General features: G+C 48.6%; 1 protein-coding gene across 5 annotated transcripts in view; it reads left to right on the top strand.

The window, feature by feature from the left end:
* The first annotated feature begins 1,501 nt into the window (after positions 1-1,501).
* Myo1b (myosin IB) overlaps positions 1,502-27,083 on the top strand; it is a 149,445-nt gene continuing 123,863 nt past the window's right edge. For 3 of the 5 annotated variants that reach the window (XM_057758572.1, XM_057758571.1, XM_057758570.1), the window contains exon 1: positions 16,710-16,722. The gene's annotated coding sequence lies outside the window, so the exon portion shown is untranslated. Of the gene's footprint in view, positions 1,673-16,709; positions 16,723-27,083 lie in introns of those variants that run through there. The other 2 variants (XM_057758574.1, XM_057758573.1) reach the window with 1 other exon arrangement.

Raw genomic sequence — 27,083 nt, 5'->3', positions numbered from 1 at the left:
CAAGGCCTGGGCTAGCTTTCTTGATAGCCCGTGGTGGAGGCCATCATGATGCCACTAGGCCAAGCATGGTTGGTCTTATTACCAAACACTCCAGTGACAAAGTCTTCTTAGGGCTCCTGTGTCTGGGGACTGACTTCACTTAACTGGGCTTTCTCTCCAGGTTTTACCCCATGGGGTGGATGGTGACTGAGGTTAGAGTCATCCCAAAGGCTCACCCGGTCACGCCTGGAGAAGCCGACACTGGTACTCTCAACCTGGGCTACCTGGTGTGGGGTGGGGAAGTGTGTGTGTGTGTGTGTGTGTGTGTGAAAAGACACACCCTTTAGGAGCTGGGTTGGTCACCTCACTTCCGCTGTAGTCTGTTTGTTACAGTTTAGCCGTATGTCCAGCCTGCATTCAAGAGGAAGGCACTCACACAGCTGTCCACAACGAAAGATGGACCAAAGGATTTGTGGTTTCTCCATCGCTGTATCACTGGAAGGAAGATGTCTCTGTCCTTGGTTGTCCTGGTCTCTAACACAAAAAGAAGAAAGTAACGCACCTCGCAGGTTTTGGGGAAGGTTAAATAAAATCGTACCCAAAGCTCAAAATATGTTAACTTAGACCATTATCATGCCAGCTGAAGATCTGCTCGGTGCTGATGGTGGCACCGAGGAGCTGGAACACCAAGCAGACGCAGTTTGCAGAGTTCCTGGTGGCATCTGATAAATCCCAGCGCCCGTGTGACAGAGTGACTATATAAGGGCTGAAAGCTTTGGTTCACCTTATTTTAGCGCCGGTTTCCAGATATAGGTCAGTGCATTTAAACCTGGCCCCATTTACGGCAATTTATTTCATTACAGGATAAAGCAGTTCGACTCATGAGTAATAATTACTGTGTCTGCAGTGCTTTTAACACCGCAGCAAGTAATCCTCACCTCACCCCGTGAGTAAGTTTGATGAACACCCTTCCCTCTTCCAGGATGAAGCCAGACCCAGGGTCATGTGGCTTTGTCCTGAATCCCAGGGTGGCGAGGGGAAGCTGGGGGGTCCTGATTCTACTATGATCAAGTGACTTTCAGTCACTGCCCAGTACCCAACGCTATATTCAATATCTATGCTAACGACAGAGACAATACAAGTGTCGCACCACACGCTGTTTTCTTTTTCAGTAAATTCGCGTTTTGTGATATTCTTTGGTGCCCAAACTTTGACCTAGGAGAGGCGATTACACGGAGAGGAATGTTCTCTGTGCCGGTGTTCGAGGCCAAGCCTCTTGTAGCTGTTGGGCTTTGCATCTCTGGTCTGCAGTACGCAGATCTCGCAGAGACCAAGGTGAAGGGTCAGCGCGCGTCCCTGGGTGTCCCCAGCCTCTGGGTGCTCACCGGGGGGCGCTGTGAGGCCTGCGCCTTGGTGAGCCGCGGCCGGGGAACGAGGGGCGCGTCCGGGCGAGGTCGCCGCCCCCGCCGGGAGAGGGGAGTGGCCGCGCCGCCGCCGCGCCTGAAGCCAGCGCACTCGGAGCCGGGCCGGCGGACGCAGCGTAGGGACGCGGGGCGCACGGTCGGCTGAGCGGCGCGGGACCCTCGGCAGCAGCTGTGGCACGAACCCCGCATCGGATCCGAGCCGCGATCCCCAGGCGGCGGCCAGCGAGCAGCACGCGGAGGCGGAGCGGCAGAGCGGGCGCCCGGGAGAGGTATGCTGCGCTCGCCCGTGCCGGGTCCCTTCCCGCCCCGTGCCTTTGTGCGCGCGGCCCCGGACTCAGCCGCAGCCGGCGATCGCGGGTCACCCGCTCCCGGGGCGCTCGTGTGGGACGCGGCAGCGCTCCAGCGTGAACCCACGCGCGCTCGAGGTCATCGAGAGCGATCGCTGCTCCGTGTACCTTCGGGGGTCGGCGGGAGCGGGGGCGGGGGCTTGGAAACTAAGTTGCTCTCAATATATGATAGCCGCTTCGTAACTATGGGCACCGGGGGACCCCGCTTTCCGCGGGCCCACCCGCACCCTCCCCCCTCCATCCCTCTGACCCACTGGAGTTTCCTAGCCCCGGGTTCTGTGGAAGGACAGGCTATGGCTTCCTGTGGGAGGGAGAAGCGGAGGTAGAACAAAGGGGCGTCCTGGGGAGTGGGGTTCAGGTGCGGTGTGCCGGGGCCGCGGCGCACGGGGAGGGGCGCAGGACCCGGTGGGTCGCCCTGCGCGTGCAGCTGCGCTCCACTCCTTTGTTCCGCCACAGCGGAGGGGGCTGCCCCGGGTCCCGTTTCCTGCCCGGGATGGGATTGATTCACAGTCCCAGAGAGGCTTGGGGAAGGGGGCGGGGCTCGAATGGAAACCAGATTGGGAACGGGAGCCCTGGAGGGTGCTGGGCCGGGTGGAGCACTGGGGGTGGGGGGGGGGGTGATGAGGGTGCGTTGGAGTTAATTACAAACACAACCTTCTGTCTAAAGGCCTGTGGAGTTTATTTGCGGTACTTTGTTCATGCTACGGCCTAGCACTAATTGTTGCAACAAGTTCTGTTCTTCCTTGAAGTTGTAGGTTCTGGCTATGGGAGTTTGCTGAAAGCAGATCTTGTTAGTTATAATGGATGAAGAACTTTTCTTTCGTTTCCTTTTTCTTTTTCTTTCTTTTTTTTAAGGATTTTAGAGTAAATCAGGAAGGATATTTGTGTGCTTGTGTATTTGTGGATTTCATTGTGGCTCAAATAGGCAGACCAAAACAAACCAACCAACCAACCACTTTTTTTTTTTTTTTTTTTTTACACATGGGTTATTCCCTGGCTGACCTGGAACTCAGAGGCCTCCTTGACCTGAGTGTTGGGACTGGAGGTGTGCACCACCACACCCAGCTAGGGCGTGTGTAGAATCATTTTGACTAAATAGGTGTCTTCATTATCATACAGTATAGTATGTATGATACATTTCCAAAAATATTTGGGGCTTGGGAACCACCAGAAAACCAGACGTTGCTAAAGAAATGAATCAGGCGATGTAATGCTGAGTTGACAATTCTTTTGTCATTGGTCCCAGAAAAAACACCCTATATTCTTTTTGGGTTTGGTTTTTGAGGCTGGAGCCATGGCTTCAAGTGCTCTGTGCTTTCCCACTCCCTGTGGACCAACCGGAGTGAGAGACAATGACTATTTCTCTTGTTTTTTTTTAGGAGGAGTAGATTTGAAGGTAGCGCGTCAGGCCTTAGTGAAAGTGACCCAGTCCTAGATTAGAATCGAGAATCTCAGAAGGATTGGGGCTGAGCTCGGGACTGGGAGTGAGCCTTTGGGGGATTGAGTGATTGGTGCTTTTGAACAGGGCATTCTAAGCAAAACCAAGGAGGAGCTGACATTTCCAGGCGTTGATGGTTATGCACGTGGGGTGTTGATGGCAGAGACCCAAAGCCCGGTGCAGTTTAGAAATGCTGGCCATAACCTAACAGCCTTCTGGCTGGAACCAGCACTGCCTACGGGACAAGTTGGGGGACCACCATGAAACCACCGCCCCGGCCATTTGTTGTTAAGAGGGGTTGAAGCTGAAAGCCTCTTTTAGCCTTAGAAGGCGAATTGGGAGCTTACTCTGGGGGAAAAAAATGTTTTGTGCCCACTAAGTGGTAATGGGAAAGAGCTGGGCAAGTTCCTGCTCGTCTTTGTGGAGGGGAAGCGTGGCCAGGTTTTCGGGCCAGGCTACAAAGCCATGCGTGGAACGTGCCCTCCAAAGCCGTCGTGATGTGAAGTTGGAGTGGGACGGTGTCCAAATGTCAAGTTGTCACGGGCGGCTGACACACTGCCTGGCAGTTTACAGAGGGACTCTCCTCTTCATTGCTGTCCCGCCGTTCTAGACTGTTCATTCATGTGAATTGTTTTGCTAAGTGCAGTTCCGTTGGATTTCCCCCCCCCCTTCCCAAGGTCTCTTTGGTCCAAACGTTATCGAAATGGAAAGCGTGTGGGCCTTAGCGCTGCTGGAGACATGAATGAGAGCCTCCCGAAATAGCTTGCTCCTGGCCCGTGGCTGTCCCACTGGATGCTGCGGGATTGTGTGATAAGTCTGGCAACAGGCTGCACCCCTTCTGGGATGAGTCATCACTCTGTCAAGCCTGGAGTTCAGGACTGGCTTTCCCGGATGCCGCACAGCTAAGCAGGGCAGTGGGGATGGGCTGACATTACTGGGGGAGAGTGTGGGCTGGGAGTGGGCTGGGCGTTCCTCAGAGAAGAGCGCTGCAGTGCCCTTGGTATCCCTTGTGCACCCATCCTTGTATTCAACCTCCTTTGGGGAGAGGTTTGTCTCTCTTCTGTCTCTGTTCCAATGTTTTAAGTAGTACCTAGGCATTTAGATTTTAATTGAACAGTCTAATGCTAATTATAGTTACCATTTAGTAGGTTTATTATGTGCAGGATTTTACAGGCATCGTCACTGTATATTAATCTCTAAAATAACATGGCCAAAGGTCTCAGTTATCCCAGGCTGGCCTAGAATTCACTACATAGCTCGGGGTTGGCCTTGAGCCCCTGATCCTCTTGCCTCTTCCCCTGCTGACTTTACAGGCATAACCCACCATGCCCGGTTAAAATTATTTTGGTTTTTGTTTTGAGGAAAGTCTTACTTTGCATCCCAGACTGTCTTGGGAATCACTGTATAACCTGTGCTGGTTGTTAACTCATGGTCATCCTCCTGCTTCAGCCTGCTGAGATCTTAGGTGTGAGCAAACCTGCCTGCTTGGTGCATTGCCTCTTGCTCTGTTGGAGTAGTGCAGGTCTCTAGTAAGTGATAGACTTGAGGTTTGGGTGCTTGACTCTAGCTAAACACTGCACAATTGCTGGGCGTGGCCTTGTGATTGCTCTAGGCCATTAATCCCAGTAACCTAGCGGCAGTGAGTTCAAGGCCATCCTGGACCTACTGAGTCCCAGGACAGCCCGGGCTCAGAGAGAGACAGAGAGAGAGAGAGAGAGAGAGACAGAGACAGAGACAGAGACAGAGACAGACAGAGAGAGACAGAGAGAGACAGAGAGAGACAGAGAGACACACAGAGAAACCCTGTCTGAAAAAAATCAACAACCAAACAAAACAATTATATGAATAATCATAATTGAAATGTTTATTAGCTCTTTGCAGATCCTGGGTCACTTTCTTGTGTATTATCATTAATCCTTCCCAAAGCCGCTGTGAAATAGGCTTAGAAGGCCAGATCAGGGACATGACTATTTTTAAAATATCATTATTTGAAAAGTGTATATGACTGCTTAAAAAAAAATACCCCACCGCTCCAGAGTCTTATATAGGCCAGGCTGGCCCAGAACTCATATGTAGCTGAGGATGACCCTGTTTCTCCTGCTTCCCCTTCCAGAGTGCTAGATTACAGACTTGTGCCAGCTCTCTTATGAGGCTGTGGAGGTTGAACTCAGGGCTTCCAGCACTTTCCCAAGGGAGCTGCTTCCCCAGCTCATTATTGCTGTATAGTCGAGGCTAGCCTGAAATTTGCCATTTTTACACCCCTTGAACACTGGGATTATAGGTACGTGCCGCCACACCCCGTTTATATGAACAACTTTATTTGTAAGACAAACAGGGAAGCGGCTTTATAAAAAGTTAGGCCGCCAGCATCTAAAAATAAGTTCTTCTTAAAAACCATTTCAAGAAAACCATTTCAAACCGGCAGCATCTAGGTTGACTTTATATAGGATCGTACAGTTCCTGTTTCTTGAAGCCGCGTTAGCTCTTTTTATCTGAAAGCCTGTACGAACGCTGCACTTTGCTCCTCAGCTGAGACCCAGAAGGAATGTTGATGTCGAGAGGAAGTGGGACTTCAGAATTGGAAACACACAGAGCCGCAGGCTGAGGATTTTCCCAGCACACGCTTTTCCGCCCTGGCAGGAGCCTTTTAGAGAGGACATTCTTCCATGGGGAAGTGTCAAGGGTCTTCCTTCCCTGGATCCTCTGAGATCACCCCATCCCTGCACTCTGTGGGAACACACATTCCACATGATTTGTGTGCTCAGTCCTTCCCCACTGGGAAGTGAACTAGTTTAGACACAGTGTAGAAGGGGAACAGAGGTGACCTGTGTCCTTGGGCTGGGGCAGGGAGACAGAGTGGGACCTTGGGACACAGTGATCACCAGGGCAGGAGCAGGGTTGGTTTTTGTTTGTTTGTTTGTTTGTTTTTTTGTTTTTCGAGACAGGGTTTCTCTGTGGCTTTGGAGCCTGTCCTGGAACTAGCTCTGTAGACCAGGCTGGTTTCGAACTCACAGAGATAGGAGCGGGGTTGTTGACCTAGCTTGGCTGCATTTTGCTAAAAAGCGTTCTCACCATCCACTTCTCTGTTTTCTGCAACCCTTTATCCACCTAGTTTATTCCTGAATTCAGTCTGCTCTCTCTGTTCAAATCCTTAAGCCCCGATTCTGGTTTAGACATTTCAAAACATTTGCCCGAAATAGGTTGTTCCACAAAAAAAGGAGTAGAGTGTGTGTGTGTGTGGGGGGGGGAAGCTCATAAATTACAAAAAAAAGTTCCTTGGCCAGTGTCGGAACTACTTCCTTTGAATTGCTTCGTTTGAAGTCAGTTCCCTTGCAGGAAGGCCCTCCTGGCCTTTCTGGATGTGGGCAGTGAAGTCCGGAGAAGGGGCCGTGGCTGTCACACATCCTGACTGTTGGTGCTTCCAGGACCCTCTTGAGAAATTGTGCTGCTCCATAACTGCTGGTGTCCCTTCATTGCCCGTCTTTAATTCCACAGCACCCTGACTGTGCTGAGAATGTATGTCCTGTGTGGGCAGATATGCTGAAAATAGCGCTGTGTGTCCGCCCCAGAGAAAGACTCGGGATCCACACCTTTTCCCGTACTTACCAGCCTGTGTGGTGCCCACAGCTGCCCCATTGTATCTCAGCGTCTAACCTGTGCGTGTGTTCTCCCAAGTCACTGCTAGGGCCCCACCCTCACCTGACGTGGGAGGTCCTTCTGACTGTGTGTTGCTTTTATTGGTTAATGAATAAAGAAACTGCTTTGAGCCTATGGCAGGGAAGAACAGAATTTGGCGGGAAAAGCTAGGCTGTATGCTGGGAGAAAGAGGGCGGAGCCATGGAGCCCGCTGCCAGAGTCAGGACCTGCCGAAACTTTGCCGGTAAACCAGTCACGTGGCGTATACAGATTAATGGAGATGGGTTAAATTAAGATGTAGGAGTTAGCCAATAAGAAGCTAGAGCTAATGGGCCAAGCAGTGATTTAAATAATATGGTTTCTGTGTGATTATTTTGGGTCTAAGCTAGCCGGGTGGCCAGAAATGAACAAGCGGCCTCTCTCCCTCCAACACCCACCTTCTTCGCTCTGCCTTCAGTTGTGTCTTTCAGGAATTGTATGTATTGAAGTGGAGGTTCAGGTGCATGAACAGCTTCATATCCATGTCTTGCCGCCACAAACCTGATAGACCTCTCTGTTTATTTAGGTTTTTCACACCCCCCCCACCCCCGTGAAGTTTACTATGTGATTTTATGTGTGAAAGTCTTTCCCATGTTTTAGATTTTCCTGGGTGTTTCTGGCTCTCGTGGTCATTGTGATGGGATTGTTTAGTGCCTCTCTTATCGCTGTGTCTGGTATATCAAGAAGGGCCTGGTTCTGTGTTTGTTCAGAGATGGCTCTTGGTTGCTCCCCAGAACTTGCTGTGGGAACCTGACATCGTCAGATGGCTTTCAATAGAGCAGGAATTTCAGCATGGATTGAAAACGTCACATTTAATTTTAATTTACGAACCGTATACTTTTAGAAGTAAGGGAAGGTGACTTCTAGCTTTTTTAAATTTTTTTTTTTTTTTTTTTTTTTGGATTTTTTGAAACAGGGTTTCTCCATAGCTTTTTGGTTCCTGGCCTGGAACTAGCTCTTCTAGACCAGACTGGCCTCGAACTCACAGAGATCCGCCTGCCTCTGCCTCCCCAGTGCTGGGATTAAAGGCATGCGCCACCACCGCCTGGCTGACTTCTAGCTTTTTAATACATTTATAATATGTATTATATTAACGAATATAATATCCATTGGTTTATTCACCAAGTGTTTGGATGCCTACTACGGCGTCATAATAGTGAGTAGAGATGATGTCACTTTCTTTCTGGAAGAGTGAGAGATTTGGGTGTAGAGATGAACAAAGACGTCACTGCATCTCTTTCCTCCTCTTTCTCTAGTCCACACTGATGGGGAACCTCCGCTCCTTCATTTCCCTCTCCTCCCAGTGCTGCCAGTGACCGCTGCCACAGTCGGCACCGAGCCATCTGTCCTTGTGAAAGCGGTCTGAAGGGGAAGGGCAGATGGCAAGAAAGGGGTTTAGATTGGGGTATGGAGGGGGCTGTTTGGGGACGTGAACGCTCACCAGTCTTCCTGAAGGGTGATTTAGCAGGAGAGAAGGAGCGGGATTGAATAACCCTGTAGACAGTGGAAGGGGTGCCCTCTGGGGAGAGAGGGAGAGAGAGAGAGAGATCCCTTGGCAGGTAGCTAGCTCACTGACCTCCCAGAGAGTTAGGTAGGTGGCTTACGACTGCCTGTAATGAAGCTTCAAGGCCTCTCCCCACTCCTCCCCCAGTGCACACACGCGGCATATACCCAGGGACACACATACACAGAAATGAGAAGAAGTAAGTCAGGAAATCGAGCAAGGCTGCTGAGCCCCGAGGGGCGGTGTTCTGCACGGTGGGCTGAGGGGGCTTCTGCCCTCACAGAGGAACTGGCTGCTTGCCGTAAGCCAACGTGGAGGTGTTTCGGGTCAGAATGCCCTTCTCGCCGGATCTGCCCTGATAGGGAGAGGACTGCCTCTCTGTTGCTCTTAGACACCCCACTTCTAGGTTCCCTGCCACCAGCACCTTTAGTTCAGGCAGTCCCCCACGGCTCACCTCATGAACTGTTTGACTTTATGATGGCGTGATAGTGAGATGCATTCCGTGGAAACTGTACTTTGAATTTTGATTTTTTTCCCCCAGGCTAGCAATACGTAGCTTGTTGCTCTGTCCAGATGAAGGCCAGAATGGGAGCCAAGACTCCCCTTAGCCATGTGGGCAGCAGGGTGGAGAATTACCCTACAGTGTCCTGCCTGCATCGCGATGCTGGAAACTTCTGGGGGCTGGATCTCGTAAACGCAGTTTCAGCTCAGGATATTTGGAGCTTAGATGGTCTTATGGAGACTAAGCTCCACCATCGTCAGTTGGACAATTGTCCTGCCACTGTCCTTGCCGCTGACTGCTGTTTTTGTTGGGCATCTGAGATCCCGTGAATTAGATGTCTTTGCTTGCAGGTCCGGTCTGCTCCTTCTGGGAAGGTCTGTGTCAGCAGACCCAAGGGCAGGGTGGGTGAAGGATGGGGGGCGATCTGGAGTCCCCTGAGAGCCTCACACCTTCTTCACCTGGCAGTCCAGCTGTTTGGTCATCAAGGCTTTGCACTTGGGGCAACCCTTTTGGAGCTTTCCATTGAGTTCAGGCTTCTTAAATAAGTGAGAAGCAGTTTGGGGCACCCGCTTTGAACCTTGGCGTTTGTATTTAATGTTGCTAGCTCGTGTATGTGGCCTCACTGTCGGGTCTGTGTCTACCTGTTCATTGTCTACAAACTGTGACACAGAGTCTTGTCTGGGCTGTCGTAGGGATTGTGTGAGGTGTGTGTGTATGTGTGTGTGTGCGCGCACATGCGCGCGCTTGTGCCTGGGTACTGCCAGCTCTGAACAAGGACTCTATTTTAGTTCCTGTCTCTGCGTCTTCTGGAGAATGGATTTCTAAGGCTACTCTTCCCTCAGATCTTCAAATCTGTTCGAATCCAAGGCGTGTGTACAAATTACGAGCAGCACAGACTTCGACATAAACTTCCCGGGCAGGTGTGTGCAAAGGAAGCCGGCAGAGGAGAAAGTACAGACAGCGATTATTAGCATAGTAGAACAGCACTTGTATCGTTCGTTACCTTTTAATGTTTTCTCCCTGACCACTGACAACATCACACAACCTTGGCAGTCGGAGAGGCTAAACCCGCCTTTGCCCAAGTGCTTCCTGCCGAGGAATGGCCAAAGGATCGCTGCGCGTCCTGGCGCTGGCAGCCTCCACGAGTGGAGCGCAATGGTGTTCAGCTGTGCACAGACAGCCTCGACAGAAAGCCTTCAACATTAGCAGGTGGGCTGTGCGCTCTGGGAGCCCCTCTTCCTTTGAGAGTCGCTTCTGGTGTCATTTTCCTTCTGGGTCCCTGTGTTCCTGCTAGGCTCCCTAGTCACCTGCCATTCCTTTGCTTTCTGCTATCCCTTTCCCCCTTGAATGTCTCTCTTTGAATTCCCAGCTTTGTCTCTCATTTGCTGGCCTACAGGAATGGTGCATCTGCTCAGAGAGCAAATTTGGTTTCTCACACCACAGTCAAAATACTTTTCACGGTCTAAATTGTGGCCCTTTATTTAGTCACACCTAGAACCAGCGAGTGAGGTTATGAACCAATTAAGCCTAAGGTTCCAGTAGCACCCGGTGTCTTGCCGGATTGAACTCTGAAAGGAGGGGTGGCCAAAGGAATGCCAGGCTTGAGTTTCTCTCGGCCTATTTCCTTGGTGGTTAGTCTGCATTGCCACCATCGTGTCCGTATCAGAAAGTTTGAACTTTTCCATACTGGTGGAGTAGACTTCTGGAAAATTACCCAGTGGATTTGCACAAAGAGACCATGCCAAATCAGATAAGTTGCCTCAAAAACCGCATCGCTTTTCATTGCTTTCACGTCCCCGTCCATCACTCTTCCCAGCCTCTCTTGTGTTCTGCGCTTTCTGTAATCGTGCACGGAGAGCTGCTCTTTTCTGGGAAGTTTATCTACAGGAATTGATCTTAGTACGTTCTCAAAAGAATCCCCCCGGGCCTCGGAGCAGCCGTGTAGCCTGGCATCCGGGGAAGAGTTACTGACTCGAGGAATACTGCTGATTTCAGGGAGCATGCAGTTGAGTTGGTTTAAAGGACCAGAAGTAAGGCCTGCTTTTGAAACCCTGTTCTAGACTTTGTTGGTCACCTGGAATTTGAATGTAACCAAGGTATCTACATTAGTTCTTCCTCTGGCTTGAGTCTGTTGCACCCGCAGCAGGATCAATATGATCAATAGTGTGATCACAAGTAGCGTTTATTCCTTTTCAGATTTCTTCATCGTAATGGTTTCTTTCATCTGAGTGTGGCCACGAGTGCAGGGATGTCTGTCTGTCTGTCTGTGCTGCTCAGTGGGTGGTATAAGAGCCATGCAGGAGATTTCATGGCCTTGCAGGTTGATTTGTGGAACTCGGATTCTGTGACGTTGAATTCCCCCGAGCATGGCAAGTCTAAGGTGTGAGACCTCAGGAACTTATGCTTATTCTTGGCAGTTTGAAAACAAAACCCAGATGCAGGGGAAGAGCTGAAGGCAAGTTGTACCATCTTGCGCCTGCCAGTTGAACTGTTTGGTATCAGTGGCCCTGGGATGTGGTTCCTGAGTAGGTTTGTGTTGTTCCAGCAGTCTCTGGGTTGCCAGTGGCGACCTGCTTCGCCCGGACCTCCTGTGTGATCTCTCCCAGCTTTCAGCCCCAGCTCGTGCCTGGTGAGCTTTCCTTAATAGAACTGTCTGTCTTGGTTGATGCCCTGAGAGTCTCACATCGAGCGTTGCAAAGAATAATCGGGTGTAGGGAAGCCGCCTTTATGGGAGTTTGTTCTGGGGTTGCAGCAGTGTAGCGAGGGAGTAGAATGCCAGCTGGAGGGATTTAGGACTTCGGTAGTAAACGTCCAGCTTGTCCCCACACCCTTGACAGTGTATGAGATTATGAGAGCTCTCTGGGATGTCTTAGACCAGAGAATGGTCTTTAAGAACATCACACAGCATTTGGAAAGCAGGGTTCCCAAAGGTGCTCATCAGAGACTGTTGGCACATCCTGACCTGCACAGGCTCAGACCGGATGGAATCCCAGCCCGGAGAAGGGGAGGTGGACACAAGGTCCCTCCTGTAACCGGTGATACCTGCTGGGAGAGGGACACTTCCCCAGTGGAGTGTCGCTGGTTCATGAACCTTCTGCACCCCGGGTAAGGCTCATGAGTAGTTGGCCAACACAAAACTGATTATCTATCTATCTATCTATCTATCTATCTATCTATCTATCTATCTATCTATCAATCTATCATCTATTTATCATATCTATCTATCTCTATCATCTATCTAGATTATCTATCATCTATCTATCTCTATCTGTCTATCTATCTATCTATCTATCTATCTATCTATCTATCTATCTCTATCTATCTAGATTATCTATCTATCATCTATATCTATCTATCTCTATCTATCTATCTATCTATCATCTACTATCTATCTATCTATCTAGATTATCTATCCATCTATTATCCATCCATCTAGATTATCATCTATCTATCTAGATTATCTATCATCTATCTATCTCTATCTATCTATCTATCTATCTATCTATCTATCTATCTCTATCATCTATCTATCATCTACTATCTATCTAGATTATCTATCTATCCATCTATTATCCATCCATCTAGATTATCATCTATCATCTACCTATCTAGATTATCATCTATCTATATATCTATTATCCATCCATCTAGATTATTTATCATCTATCTATCTATCTATCTATCTATCTATCTATCTATCTATCTATCTCTTTATCTCTTCCAAGGGTCCACTCAAGTCCTCCCCTTTAACATGAAAGACCTCTCCAAAGATGGTCACATTTTATGGTCCTGGGACTGATTGCATCATCATGAGAACTCTGAGAAAACAAATCTAGCCAACATGCATGGTCTGTGAGCCCAGTGACCCAGCCTTGCCTGCGCCTCCATCCTGCTGACCATCCTGCTCTCGCCCACTCTGACCCCTCTGGCAGCTTCTTGCTCATTTCTTTCCCAGTTCTGTAGATTCGCATCTTGGCTCTCATCATGAACTCGGGTTCATCGGTCTCTCTTCAACTCTCAACTCCTCTTTAGTCACATCCCCATCTCTTGTGGCAGATGCTTAGTGTTCCAGTCAGGTGAACTGTAAATGTGTGTTTGGTAGCATGGGACCTGCATGGAACCCTGGGCCCATGGCTTCTCTTACTGTGTTCCTTGGTTTGTGGTTGGAAAGAAAAGCATTGTGGGAATATCATTTTAGGTTCAGGTTCAGGAAAAATTTGTGTTTGAATTTGCCTTCTATTTCATAAGTTAATTTTTTTCCCTTTAGAGTTCAGTTTTGAGTTCCTTTTCTTTTCAGGAGGCCAGTTTAGTTAAAATTAGGTTGAGTGGGTGTACAATCCCAGCAGAATCTGTGGGCAGAACTATTTCAGTGGGTATGTTATAACTGACATACACACTCTCTCCTTATACATAGATGCACAATCATAGACATAGACACACAGAGACACACATACACAGACGCACACACAAACACATACATAGACACACACAGACTCACACACACAAACACATACATAGACACACACAGACTCACACACACAAACACATACATAGACACATATACACATACACAGGCACATATGCACAGACACATACACAGAGATACATATGCACAGATGCATAGACACACAGATATATACACAGCTACGCACTGACACACATAAACACATACACACATAGACGTATAGACACATACAGACACACACACACGGCATAGAGGGTTAAAGCTCTGTAGATATTAAGATCATGTTTGTTGCTGAGCTCGATACCCAGGCATGCATATTAATAAAGGAGTCAGAGTAGCCATAGGAGTAAAAGCTAAGCGTTTGGTTGTTCCGGGTTTCTGATGTGTATGTTCACTAGAAACGAAGGATTTCTGCTATGTGTATGTGAGTCTTAGACTTTCTATTGCTGTTACTGTTTTCTGTTGCTGTGACAGAATAACTGAGACTGGGTGATTTATTTCCAAGTTTTACTCCAGCTCATCTGTCATTCTGGAGACCCGAGAGCATGCACCAGCATCTCCTTGATTCCTGGCAGAAAGTGGAAGGCACACGAGCCCACATGGAAGAGGGGGAAACAGAAGCGATCCTGCTACATGACAGCCTGCCCTTTGCAGGACTGACCCAGTCTTGGGAGAAGCTGTTAATGACCTAATCACCTCCCAGCAGCCCCAACACTTCTCAACATTCTACACCAGGCAGTGAAACGTCAGCGTGAATTTTGATTGGGATAAGCCATAATCAAACCATAGCGATGAGATGGTTTTCTTCATCCAGTAGTCTGTTGAAATATATTAATATAGTGGGGTGCTGGTGGCGCATGCCTTTAATCCCAGCACTCGGGAGGCAGAGGCGGCAGATCAGATCTCTGTGAGTTCGAGGACAGGCTGCTCTACAGAGTGAGTTCCAGGGGCTGGAGAGATGGCTCAGTGGTTAAGAGCATTGCTTGCTCTTCGAAAGGTCCTGAGTTCAATTCCCAGCAACCACATGGTGGCTCACAACCATCTGTAATGAGGTCTGGCGCCCTCTTCTGGCGTGCAGACATACAAACAGAATATTGTATGCATAATAATAAATAAATATATATAAAAAAAAAACCAGAGTGAGTTCCAGGATAGCCAGAGCTGTTACACAGAGAAACCCTGTTACAAAACACACACAACACACACACACGTACATATATATATATACACACACACATGAGTATATACACACACATATATGTATGTATATTAATATATTGATATTATTTCTACATTAAAGGTCATACATAGCTTTTTAAAAACTTGCCTGGGCCTTATGTCATTTGGATTGAGCCCTCCTTTTTCCCCATCCCACCTTACTATTAGGAATTGAACCCGAGGCCTTCATACACGCTAGGCACATGCTCTTCTGAGCTGAGGACCACATTGATTTCAGGGCATTGGACATCAGACTTGCAAGTATGAAGACTAATACATGGATTTCCTATTGGGCTACTTGGAGTAAGGACACCCACGTTTTGCTGAGGTCCTCCATAGCCTTTTGCAGAGTGTCACGTTCTCTTTGAGGGGAATGTTTGCCTCCGTCGGCAGTCTTGAAGATGGAAAGTTCTGGAGTGTGAAACCCAGCCGTATTTTTTAAGCAGCAGTGTGTGTGTTTATTCTTTGCGTCTTTAAGAGCCCGGCTCTGGTATGACATGTGACCTGGCGCTCTTGACCCCACGCTCAGCTGTGGATGTGAAGTGTTATTTTTGTACTTAAGTGACCCAAGCGCTCACAACTATATGTTTGGAGCTGAGTAAATAAGACCGGAAGTCGTTCAGAAAGACCAGTTCCGCTTTTAGCTGAATAGCACGCCGGCACTCTTTAACTGTCTAGGCCACAGCCCTCGAGGCGGTACCAGTGCCAGGCATGGTGGTACAACCTGGAGTCTTAGGCCTTGGGAGGTTGGGGTCAGCCTGGGCTACGTAGTGAGTTCCAGGCTCAACCAGAAGCAGGAAAACCTGTCTCTCAGGGTGGAGGCAAGGGAGCGGGGAGAAATGTCTTTCCTGTGTGGGCCAGGCTTGCACCCTACCATTGGTAAGTTTCCTGGGTTCTAATTGTCTGATTTCTTCATCTTTTCTCATTTGAATCACTCCAACAATTCTTAGCCCCAAGCTGCTAGGTTGGAGGCCCAGCTGGAGTCCCTGCTGCTAGCTTTGCTGTGTCTTTTTTTTTTTTTTTTTACAGTTAGTGCCTGTTTCCCCCGTGGCTTGCCTGCCTTTATACAGTAATCTGGACAGCTGCCCAAAGCAGCCCTCCCTGTTAGTCATTGTCCCAGCCAACTCAGACCGTGAGCTCAGTATTATTTTTTTGCTGTCTGTGCTGTAGCTTAAATCTGAAATGAATGCCCGAAGCCCATGTGTTAAGAGCTCGTTTATCAGCCTGAGACACTGTTGGGAGGGGTTGTCGGCGACCACGACGGGAACACAAGCTTCTGCCATGATGAACCCCGTCACTGTAATCTTAAAGCCGTAGGACCATGTGTCCATGGACCACATCCTTTGAACCACCAGCTAAAGCCAGGCTTTTTTTTTTTTTAGCTTAAATTATTCTACCTTTTGCCTCTGGGCTTTTATCTTTCTCTAGTCTACATGTCTTCCTTTCCTCCTTACTCTGTGACTGACTGTGCCCTGGGTAACTGGCCCCTGGTGCCTTCTTCCTTCTGCTTCTCTTGCTCCCTGATCTTCTCTTCCCGGATTTCTCTTCCTATGTACTCTCTCTGCCTGATAGTCCCACCTATTTCTCTCCTGCCTCGCTATTGGCCATTCAGCCTCTTACTAGACCAATCAGGTGTTTTAGACAGGCACAGTGACACATCTTCACAGAATTAAACAAATGGCACATCAGAGAATGCAGCACGTCTTTGGCATCATTAAACACACGTTCCACAGGGTAACTGAATGCAGCACATCTTAAACTTATATCCCCGCAAGAAACTACGCTAATTGTCAATGTAAATCTAATCTGAAGAGGTTGCGTGGTGCGCACACTGTTGATTGATTAGTTTGCTCTTAATCGTTGACTCAGTTTGATTGCAAATGCCTGGAAGCGGTACATAGGTCTCTTGTTCTGTTGTGCTCTGAGCAGGCGCGGTGGGTGATGGACAGCAGGTAGTTGATCATGAAGGTCAGCCTTGGGTAGATGCTCTGGGCCCCTCTGCCAGCCTGGTATCGACCTCCTTTCCCCTTATCTGCGTGCGCAACATTCGTTGTTTGTTGTACCCGGTGTGCTCTCACGTCAGAAGGAATGTTTGTCCCTCGCTTGCATGTGAACTGAGCACCAAAGGGCTGGCTAACTTGGCGGAGGAAACCATGGAGGAGAAACGTTGGTAAGCAGTTTATCTTCTAAACTGGGGGGCATTTCGCTTACGTCATTTAAAAATGGCTCTAGTTTTTCTAACCACCTGTTAAACACGGAGAGGGTGAAACCGTCCATTTTAAAGGCTTAGCCTTTTAATTTCATGGTTCACGTTCTCATGTGTTTTGAGATTGCTTCTTGAAGTGCTTGAACAGGACGTGAACTTTTTCTCCTCTGGGTTTTACCGTCCAGTTTGTTCGTAGGCATTTCCTCTTTGACTAAATTGTCCCTTGGGGGACACGGTTGTTGTTCTGTGGCTCTTTGCATAGGCAAGCTGATGGACCTTAACAGTGGGTTTTTGTGTAACGTACTAGGTATGCTGTTTCAAGGAGGAAAGTGTACCTGCGTGTGGCCTCCGCTCTTGGGAAGTAACTGTTGTTACCTGTAGATCATCTGGAAGTTTGGCAGAATTGTCATTTAGATTTAGTTAACGTCTGTAAGTGGACATTTTGTAAACACAGGTTTTAGGGTACACGTTTGATATCATTTCAAAATTCTTACGGCATGCTCTAATGATCCTTGGTTCTTGATAAATACGGCCCAGCACGGTAATAAGAATCATGATCGTTTTGCCTCTGAAATTTAATATTACAAAGAGAAAAGACCTGGAGGTTGATACAGAAAATGCTCCCGAATTCTATCACCGTTGTTGATTTTACACAACTTTACATGAAGCAATGCATTGCAGCAAGTTAGCTATTTTTTAAGAAATTCTTTTCAAATTACAGAATAGCTTTGCCTTCTGAATTTATATTATCAGGGTCTTCGGGGGAGGGACTATCTTAGCTATTTTTGTTTGATCGCTTTTCAACTAATAAACATTCATGAAATCCTAATGTAAACGTATAAACATCTCTCCCTTTGTTTACATAGTTTATTAGACTTTAGGAGCTGACAGCTCAGGGAGTCTCTGAATTTCTTTCCTAAGGCCTTTTCTCACACCAGCTACAGAGCCGTGCCTGAGGCCCGCGCTGGTAAGGAAGGAACTTTTCCTACATTTTTTAATATGTAGATCTGTAGTTTGATCTCATAACTAAGTGCTTTCATAACTAGATGGATTTCTAAAGAGGGAGGATGTCCTTCGGGCAGCGATTGTGTGGACGGCTGTAAACACAGTCTTGCTGTGTCCCCTCTGCCCGGGTAGCTGCGTGTTGGGGCCATCCTGTTTATTTCTGCGCAGTCTGTCTCTGCTGTCTGTAGTTAGGCTTTTAATACATTTTTTCCATGATGGGTCCAGAATAGCTGCTCCCCTTAGCTTCTGAGAAAATGTCATTGAGATTTTTGTGGATTGGCATTTGCTGACTTTTTGTTTCTTTAAACATTCTTTAGAATTCCTCAAATGAAGGGACTCAGCCTTTCTAGAATTGGTCGCGTCAGCACGGACGGATGGAAGCCGGGAAGACTGTAGGAGTGAGCTTGGGAGACAGTGGGCTATGTTTTTTTTTTTTTTTTTTTTGTGGGGAAACTGAGGCTTGGAGGTGGCATTGTGCCTAAGGTATCCCCGTCACACTGAGTTGGATCTGCACCTTGGATCTTCTGGGTCTGGACGTATCAGCTGTAAAGGGACTGGAGGGCTGGGGTGGCCTTTGGTGGAAGAGCACTCTTCGGCCTTGAGTGGTTCCTTGATCTTGACAGGTGGTGTGAGCGGAGGGCGAGAGCCACCGGGTGCTGGAGGCTTTGGCAGGGTTTGCAGTCTGTGGAACCAAACGAGCCTGGGACCTTCTGATTAATAAGTGGATTCGTTTGGAAGGGAAGTTGGTTTCCCTGGCGGCTGTAGTCGGTTTAATAATTACTCGTGGCATATGTGGATCCAGCGGGGCCCACGAGAGCTGACAGCTTGCCAGTTATATTTGAGCAGTTTTACGTTCATACCGGGGTTCCTGGGGCTCAGGTTCGCCAATCTAAACATTTGACTTCTTGGAATCTTTTTTATCCGCCTTGAGGGAACGGATTGAGAAGTCTGTGGGTTATAATTAGCACATTCTCTTGTACAGCTGAGTTTGTGTTTCTGGATGGAACCGCGGTTTATGGCGTTTGGCTCCCCTGTCCCGCAGGCCTCGTAGCCCCTCAGACGTTAGCTCATTGATTCTTGTAAGGTTTCGTGTGAGTCGCGTAGTATGATTGCAGGCTCCTTCTTAAAACTAGCTCTCCGGACCTCCTGAGCTTGCAGAAGGCGAGGGACGCTTCTGTGGGTTGTGGGGAAGCAAAGAAGTGGGGTGGGGGTGGGGACGCTGGATGCTGCTGCTGGGTGAGCCTTGGAGAGATGTCCCTTGGTGATGTTCCTGACTTCACTCAGCAGACCTCCCTCTGGGAAATAATGGGTGTTTGTGTCTGTCTGTCCGTCTGTCTGTGTACTGGCTGCACTTCCTCCTGTTACTTACCTGCTGTCACAGATCAACTGGTGAGGACGACAGAAGGAAGGGAGGGTTTATTTGGCTCACAGCCCAAGTGCGCGTTCTGTCATGGAGAAGTCATGCCCTGATGATGAGGTCGCCGAGCAGACCACACCCACAGTCAGAAATCCGAGAGCTGTGGCTGCTGGTGCTCAGCTCTGAACCCCAAGTCTCGGATGGTGCCACTCACAAGTAGAGTGTGGCATTCCATCTCATAAAACCAATCTAGGAACTCCTCGGACACTTCCAGAAGTTCCTTTCCCAGGCAATTCCGGATCCTATTCATTGGTTGCCGAGACTAACCAAGACTAAACCTAGAACCCAAAGGAGGAGGCAGTCACTTAGTTACGTGGACAGTCTTGTCGTAAGACAGCGTGGGGAGAGCTTGTGAGCTGCTGGGGTCAAAAGAGGAAAAGCCTTCTGGGAAGGGAGGAAGCCATATCTAGCGAGTTTCATCTCTGCCCATCTGTGTACACCTTCCTCTCATCCTGAATTTGGGGATCAGCAATTGGAATGCATTCCCTTGGATTCCAGCCTGAGTCTGTGATCGCAAAGCCTGGATCTGGGGTCCTTCCTGGGCCCAGCTGTGTCTCACTCACAACCTGTGGCCCAGGGTAGGTAGCTATGAATGCGGCCCAACACAAAATTGTAAACTCATTTAAGTGTTTTCGATTCTTTCTCCTCACGATTTCTTTTTGGTCACTTAATTTTACTGGTGCAAGCATGAACTTTGCAGATGGCAGCCCCGTTGCAATGTCAGCAGGTCACGTGGCAGGTGAACGGTGGCTGTCAGGCTCGTGCAGTGCGCAAGGACTTCTTACCTCCGAGTTGCTGGGACGCGCTTGGCAGCTTAGGACTTAGATCAAAGGGTGGACAGTGCATTAGAACTGAGCAAGCACAGGGCTCTGGGATCTCAAGTTTTCTCTCTGGGAAGGTTTTCCCTGGGACTGGAGGTCTCTATAAGCCGACTTTTTCTCTTCAATCAGAAGATGCGTGGTTCGTAATCTAAAACCTTCACTATTGCTGCAGCCGCCACTTTTTTTTTAAACCTCAAAAATCCTTCTAATTAGCCTGGATGATATGTTTATCCTATTCATTTTCCACAGCTGGAAAAAGCCTCCCAAACCTCTGTCTCTTTATGAATAGTAGAGTCCAGGTGCTGTTTCTCAGGCCCGTCCGGCCAGTCTGGCTTAGAGTGGACAACAGCTCCTAGGCAGCTTTTTGCCGATAAAGCCGGCTTCCACGCTCAGGTGGAAAGCAGCCTTGACATTGATTGGTCTGTGGTGATTCTAGTCCTGTTTCTGGCTTTGCAGAAACACTGGGGGGAGGTGTGTTAACCCTTAGTTAACCATAACGTCACAGTCAGAGCCCTTACTCTTCCTTACAGGGGGCTTCCGGCTTGGTGGCCGCGTTCCGGGCACGTGGGCTGACATTTGCAGTTTTCTGTTTACTCTCATTTCTTATTCATATCTATCTGATCTTCACTGCCTGTGAATGTTCTTTGTGTTTTTATTCAGAGTTAGAACACCAGGCAAACGGCTTTACTCTGTGGAAATTGCCCTGAGGCCTTGCTCGTTTCTTTCCCTAGCCCATGAGTCTAAGGACAGCGCTCCAACCAACAGCCCGTGAGTCTTAGCAGAAGGTTTCAGAGAAAGGCTGGAGGTGGGGACACTTGCCCCATGGGTTGACTTTAACAATGAAATAAAAGACCAGAAAGGCAGCAAACTATAACCCGTGACGTAAATGCAGGGGGTAGACACCGCTCATATGTTTCTCTTAGCAAGCGTGTCGGTAGGAGTGAAAATCAGTACCGTCCGAACCTTGTCCCACACGCACATCAGTGTGCAGCAGAAATCACCCTACGGTGAGTGTGTGACACACTAAACCCAGCCCTTTGGAGAACCATGCTGCCTGAGTAAATCGCCCTAAAGAATTCAGTTTCTATGTCATTTGCCCTTCAGGTGTCAAATCCTGAGCAGGTGTGCTGTGTTGTGGGTACTCAAAGCTGTTCTTGTGTATCCGCGGAGCTTAGCTGATGTCATCAGGGCGCGATGGGCAAGGTGATGAGTGCTTGGGGTAGAAGAATGTGTGGATTTACTCGCCACACCACATCTTGTGTGCCAGCCGCCCAGCCAGGTACCACCTGGACAGGGTTTCTCTGTGTAGCCCTGGCTATCCTGGAACTTACTCTGTAGACCAGGCTGGCCTCTGCCTCCCGAGCGCTGGGACCAAAGGCGTGCGCCACCACTGCCCGACTAATTAAACCTGCCAGCCTGCCTTCTTCAGGGAAGGAACGGGGAGGCCCACTAAGGCAGCGAGGGAGGGACGTTGGGGTGTTACAGTGCCTGGGTTGCTGTGGCGCACTGTAGGCAGAGTGGCTTAAGCCAAGGATATTTATTTTCCATAGCTCCGGAAGCTGCTGTCTGGCAAGCACCCACCTTCCTGGTGTCTCCTCACATTTATATCTTTTATAAAGACATGAATCCCACCATGCTCTTCCTTAATGGCCTCTGAAGCTATTGTTTTCCAAAGGCCTCCCCTCCAGAACTGCAGAGTTGGAGGTCAAAGCTTCTGATGGGAGAACACAAGCTTTCAATCCCTTCCAGCTGGCTTGCTTGGCGCATGCTTCCTTGGCCTAGTGACTTCTCCTACCAGACTAAATCAGGCTGAGTTTAAGTCAGGAAGCCCAGATCCCCTCCTGGGCTCCTAAGTGGAACCCTGGCATCTTAGGCTCGTCTCTTGGTCCCACGTGATCAGCATCAGCCCCACTTTTCCCTTCAGAAGGGTGTCCCTTGCAGGGCTCCCCATGTGAGCCCTTGTTCTCAGCATCTCCCATGCTTGCTGCCATTTGACTGGTTTGTGTGTCCTGGTCCCAGGCCCGTGGAAGCTGGCATGGCCCAGTTAGCAGGTACTGTTGGGAGCCTTGGCATGTTATGGGTTGTGTGGGGTTTGGCCCAGAGTCGGGGGTCCTCCAAAGAGACTTAAGGAGGGAGACAGGAGTTGTGAGGTCCTGGCTTCTCTGCCAAGAAGTTTTTCTTTTCTGAGTAAAATATATGTAAATAAAATTTATTGATGTGGGATTTCCCTGTGTGCTGTGATTACCATTAATAAAGAAACTGCTTTGGACCTATAGCAAGGCAGAACTTAGACAGGCAGGAAAAGCTAGGCTGAATGCTGGGAGAAAGAAGGGCGGAGTCAGAGAGAAGCCATGGAACTGCCACCTGAGACAGAGCTGAAACTTTGCTGGTAGGCCACGACCTCGTGGTGAAGCACAGATGAATGGAGACGGGTTAAATTAAGATGTAAGAGTTAGCCTTTAAGAGGCTAGAGCTAATGGGCCAAGCAGTGATTTAAATAATACAGTTTCTGTGTGATTATTTCGGGTATAAGCTAGCCAGGGGGCTGGGAACCAACAAGCACCTCCAACAATTTATGAGTCTAGCTTTTTGTAAAAATTCTAGTAAATTAAGGATTTAGGCCAAAACAAGCTTCTTGATTTGTTTTTTTTTTCTTTTTGTTCATGTATATTTTCTACTATTTTTTTTATAGTGAGTACACACTTCCTATAGGCGCTTAAGAGGTCATTTGAAATGTCAACAGTGGACGGTTTGGGTTGGTAAGATTGCTCAGTGAGTGGAAGCATTTGCCACTCTGGTGATCTGAGTCCCATTCCTGGGACCCACACGGTCAAATGAGAGCACTGACTCCCACAAGCTGCGCTCTGATCTCTAGACCTATGCCCTGGCATGCGTACACGCACACTAAATACATGTAATTAAAAATTTAAAAATGGGACATTCCTTGGCCCTTCTTGCTGGGCTCTGTCTCTTGGGCATGGTGTGGGGGAAGAGTGGAGAGATTGCGTGGCTGCCGCTGTGCCCCAGCTGGTTGCGCAATGCCAGCATCTCAGCAGGATTCTTCCTGGACATGCTTCTTGAATTGGATAAATGGGTATCTAATCCTTTACCCCCAGATGATATTTGGTGAGGATATTTGGTTCTCAGTGTCTCACTCCTATTAGGTTCTGAACCATGTGGCCGTTTTGGGTTTGTCCTTTGCCTTTGTTTTGCCTTGATTTGCTGAGAGTTATTTTGTTCATGAAGTTTTGCCTTACTGGCCCAGTTTCCTCACTGAAATGTGTTTAGCATGTCACTCTCAAAAGCCTCAGTGACTTCATCGGAGCCTTGCACTGCGTTTCCTGTCCTGTTGTCGGCGTTGTGATCCCTTTTAGAGACATCACCGAAGTCGCTTGAAGCGGTTATCATTCTTCTGCCTCCTAATTGTGACCAGACTTACACACGTGAGAGCGGTGGCTGTCGAGAATCCCCTTTGTGCTGTGACTCCTGCCTTCGCGTTTTCCGACTGTGTTTTCAGTAGACTTTGGGGAGATACCAAGGAATAAGACATGGCTCTTTGGGGGAAGAGCTGGTTTTCTAGAAAAGGCGCTGTCAGCAGGCAGGACCACTCTGTGTGGAGGTTATGGCTGGAGCCAGAGTCCGTTAAACAGGTTGGTGCTGTTAGCAAGTCCCCTGTAGCTCTTGCCTCTGGGGCACCCTTCTGATGATGCTACAATAGATGTGTTTTAAATGCCCTCTTTGAGTTACAGAGAAGGCTTCCTTGTTTTCTTACTCACAGCGTAGTTTTGGTTTTGCCCTAGTGGCTGTTTCAGATTTAAAATGATGTGACTTAGTAATCTTGGTGCACAGAGCTGTCAGCTTGAATTCGTCCACGCTCTTTCAAATGCAGAAAGTGTTCATCGTTGCTGCCTGTGCTCCCCTAAGAACTCGGTCCATCGTGGGGGCGGTACGACAAGTCATCTTTCTGCTTAGCTTCCATTTCTTGTTAATTATTACTGTTGATTTTTTAATTTGAAATAACTTTACATATTCCTGCTTTGATATCGAATGGTGGGATTCAGTGCTCTTCCCGTGGTTGACAGCTGGAGGGAAGGCACAGTTACAGTGTGTCTCATGGTCACAGTTACAGTGTGTCTCGCGGTCCGTAGCTTGGAATGTTTGTGGACAATGGGGTAGAAGACTTTGTTGTGCTGTGAGGTTACAGTGGCCATGGGATGCTTTAGGATCCCCTGCTGTATTCTCTCTTGATTTTATTTTTTATTCTCTTTTTATTTTATTTTTTCTTTTTATTATTTTTTTAAAAAAGAAAAAAACTATCTTTTTTCATTTTTACATACCCATCCCAGTTCCTACTCCCTTCCCTCCTCCCATTCTCTCTACTTACCGCACCCCACCCCACTCCCCTACACTCCTCAGAGAGGGTAAGGCACATTGCTTTGGGGAAGGTCCACAGCCCTCCCTACTATATTTAGGCTGAGCAAGGTATCTATCCAAAGAGAATGGGTTCCAAAAAGCCAGTACAAGCAGTAGGGATAAACCCTGGTGCCACTGCCAATGGCTCCGCAGTCTGCCCCAGCCATGCAACTGTCACCCACATTCAGAGGGACTCGTTAGGACCTATGCTGTTTCCTTCCCTGTCCGGCTAGAGTTGGTGAGCTCCCATTAGCTCAGGTAAACTGTTTCAGTGGGTGTTAAGAAAAACATACATAGATCCACCTGGAAAGGGGAAATAGACAAGATAGCCTGACAAAATAGGCAGCATGGGTGTGGAGGAGTAGGGAGAGTGGAAGGGGAAGGTGAGGGGAGAAGGGGAGAGGGAAGGAGAACTTGAGGGAACGGGATAGTTGAGATGGAGCAAGGACAGAGATGGGAGCAAGAGAAGAGATATCTCGATTGAGGGAGTCATTATGGGCTTAGCAAGAAACCTGGCACTAGAGAAATTCCCAGGAATCCACAAGGATGACCCCAGCTAAGACCCTAAGCAATAGCGGAGAGAGTGTCTGAACTGGCCTTGCCCTGTAGTCAGACTGATGAGTATCTTAAATGTCACCATAGAACCTTCGTCCAGCAACTGATAGAACCAGAGGCAGAGACCTGAGCTCCCAAAGTCCGGCTGAAGAGCGGGAGGAGTGAGAATATGAGCAATGAGGTCTCTTTTTGATTTTAAAGACGGTTCGAAATGATGCTTTCAGTATTTTTAGGTGTGTTTCATGCTCTGCAGGTTTCCAGTAAACTAGTTACACTGAAGAAAAGCAGTGGGCATTTGGAGGTGCTTGAGATGAGAGCGGGTTTGGGGAAGGAGCAGTTGCCTCAGAGACACAGGCAGTGGCTGTAAAAAGCTCAGGTAGCCATGGAGTCACCTAGCAACTGTTGCTGGCTTGGTCACCCTGAGATCCAGGGGCCCTGTTCCTGTGGCCCCTCAGATGGGTTTCCCCAGTCATTGCGTTTGTAGATGGCTTTCATCAAGTTAGGAAGGAAGGTTAGATTTCATAAAACAATCAGCTCTACAAACGGTTTGATACTGTGATTTAGGTCTGCTCAGTTCAAACCACCAAGGATTTGGTTTGAAGGCTGCACGTATTCAGAACTGCAGAGAAAACCGAGTTAGCAAGGATGCAGCAGACAAGGAAGCAAAGACAGGCCAGAGCTGGGCTGCGGGAGCCATGCCGCAGGGGCCACGTGGTCTTCATGATGCTGTGTATGGTGAGCGTGGCCGTGGCCGTGGCCCTGGTCATCTGCTGTCCCGTCCATCCCCCCCCTCGTGGTTAGAGTGCTGTGGACAGCTGTGCGCCCACCTCCTGCTGTGTTGGGATGGGGCATGTAGACCTTCCAGAAACTAACTCATGCAAGTCTGAAGTGGAGAACTCCTTAAGTGGTAGATAAGGTACAAGTGGGAACAGGACCACATGCCCAGTAGCACCTGCAAGATCAGCTCTACTATGGACCTCAGCTGTCCCCATACATTTCATTTTGGATCAATTTGTTTTGTTTTTGTTTTTCGAGACAGGGTTTCTCTGTAGCTCTGGAACCTGTCCTGGAACTAGCTCTTGTAGTCCAGGCTGGCTTCGAACTCACAGAGATCCACCTGCCTCTGTCTCCCGAGTGCTGGGTGGGATTAAAGGCGTGCGCCACCACTGCCCAACTTGGATCAGTTTTTGTTTGTTGTCTTGCTGTGTGGTCCGACTCTCATTGTCCTTCCTGAGTCTTGTTAGGGCACGAAATACCTGGCTTCGCATACACCTTATCCTGCCTATACATGGGAAAATAAGATGCCCCAGACAAATCATGTATCTCTCCCCTGTGTGGCTAAAAACATGCCACCCACTGTTCTCCGAGAAGGTCTCTTGTGCATCCGTCTTCCATGGCCTCCCGAGTGAGCACTGGGGAGAGACTTTGCGAGGCTTTCATACTTAAACAGTACTTGTGAGTTAGAAGTCTCTGGGGCTGGTTGTCAGCGAGGGTCAAACAATCGTATGATCAACAAGAGTTTGGCGCTATTGTTCCTTAAAAATGTAGCTGTTTTGCAAGGTTGACTTGCTTCCATGGACTTGTAACACACACTGAAAATCCTGTCAAGCCTTAGGAACCTGACCTGAGAGTGTGTTGCTTGGCCGTGGCTTCTTCCCTGCAGAGAGCTGTCACTTTTGGTTGATAGTGGAAGAAACAGAGTTTGGTGGTACCTTCTGGTTCTTACCTCTTTGCGGTGGGAGGGCTTATCCCTTTCTCAGGAACCAGTTGGCTTCGGCTTGACCGCTACAGGCAGTGAACAGAAAATTCTTGCCTTGCTGGCCTTTCATATAGATCAGTGTCATGGACACATGGCTCTGGTATTCTGAATTCCCCGAATTCAAATTCTCTAGCGTTACAGCTACGAGATCTGAGTCCCCAGGGCATGCCCGGCTCAGCCTGTGGTTCCAGTAATAGATATCAAATATGATCTCGCTGGCCTAAAATGTGTACTTCCTGTGCCCTCCACCTCACACCCATGGCCTAGCTCAGCTAGTTTGAGCCTTTGCTCTGGCACCAGTTGCTTGGATCCAATGTCAGATGCTTTCCAATGGCGACGGAAGATCCAACTCCAC

Source organism: Chionomys nivalis, chromosome 26 (assembly GCF_950005125.1).
Source record: "Chionomys nivalis chromosome 26, mChiNiv1.1, whole genome shotgun sequence".
Lineage (NCBI taxonomy): Eukaryota > Metazoa > Chordata > Mammalia > Rodentia > Cricetidae > Chionomys > Chionomys nivalis.
This window is presented reverse-complemented; position numbering and strand designations above follow the sequence as displayed.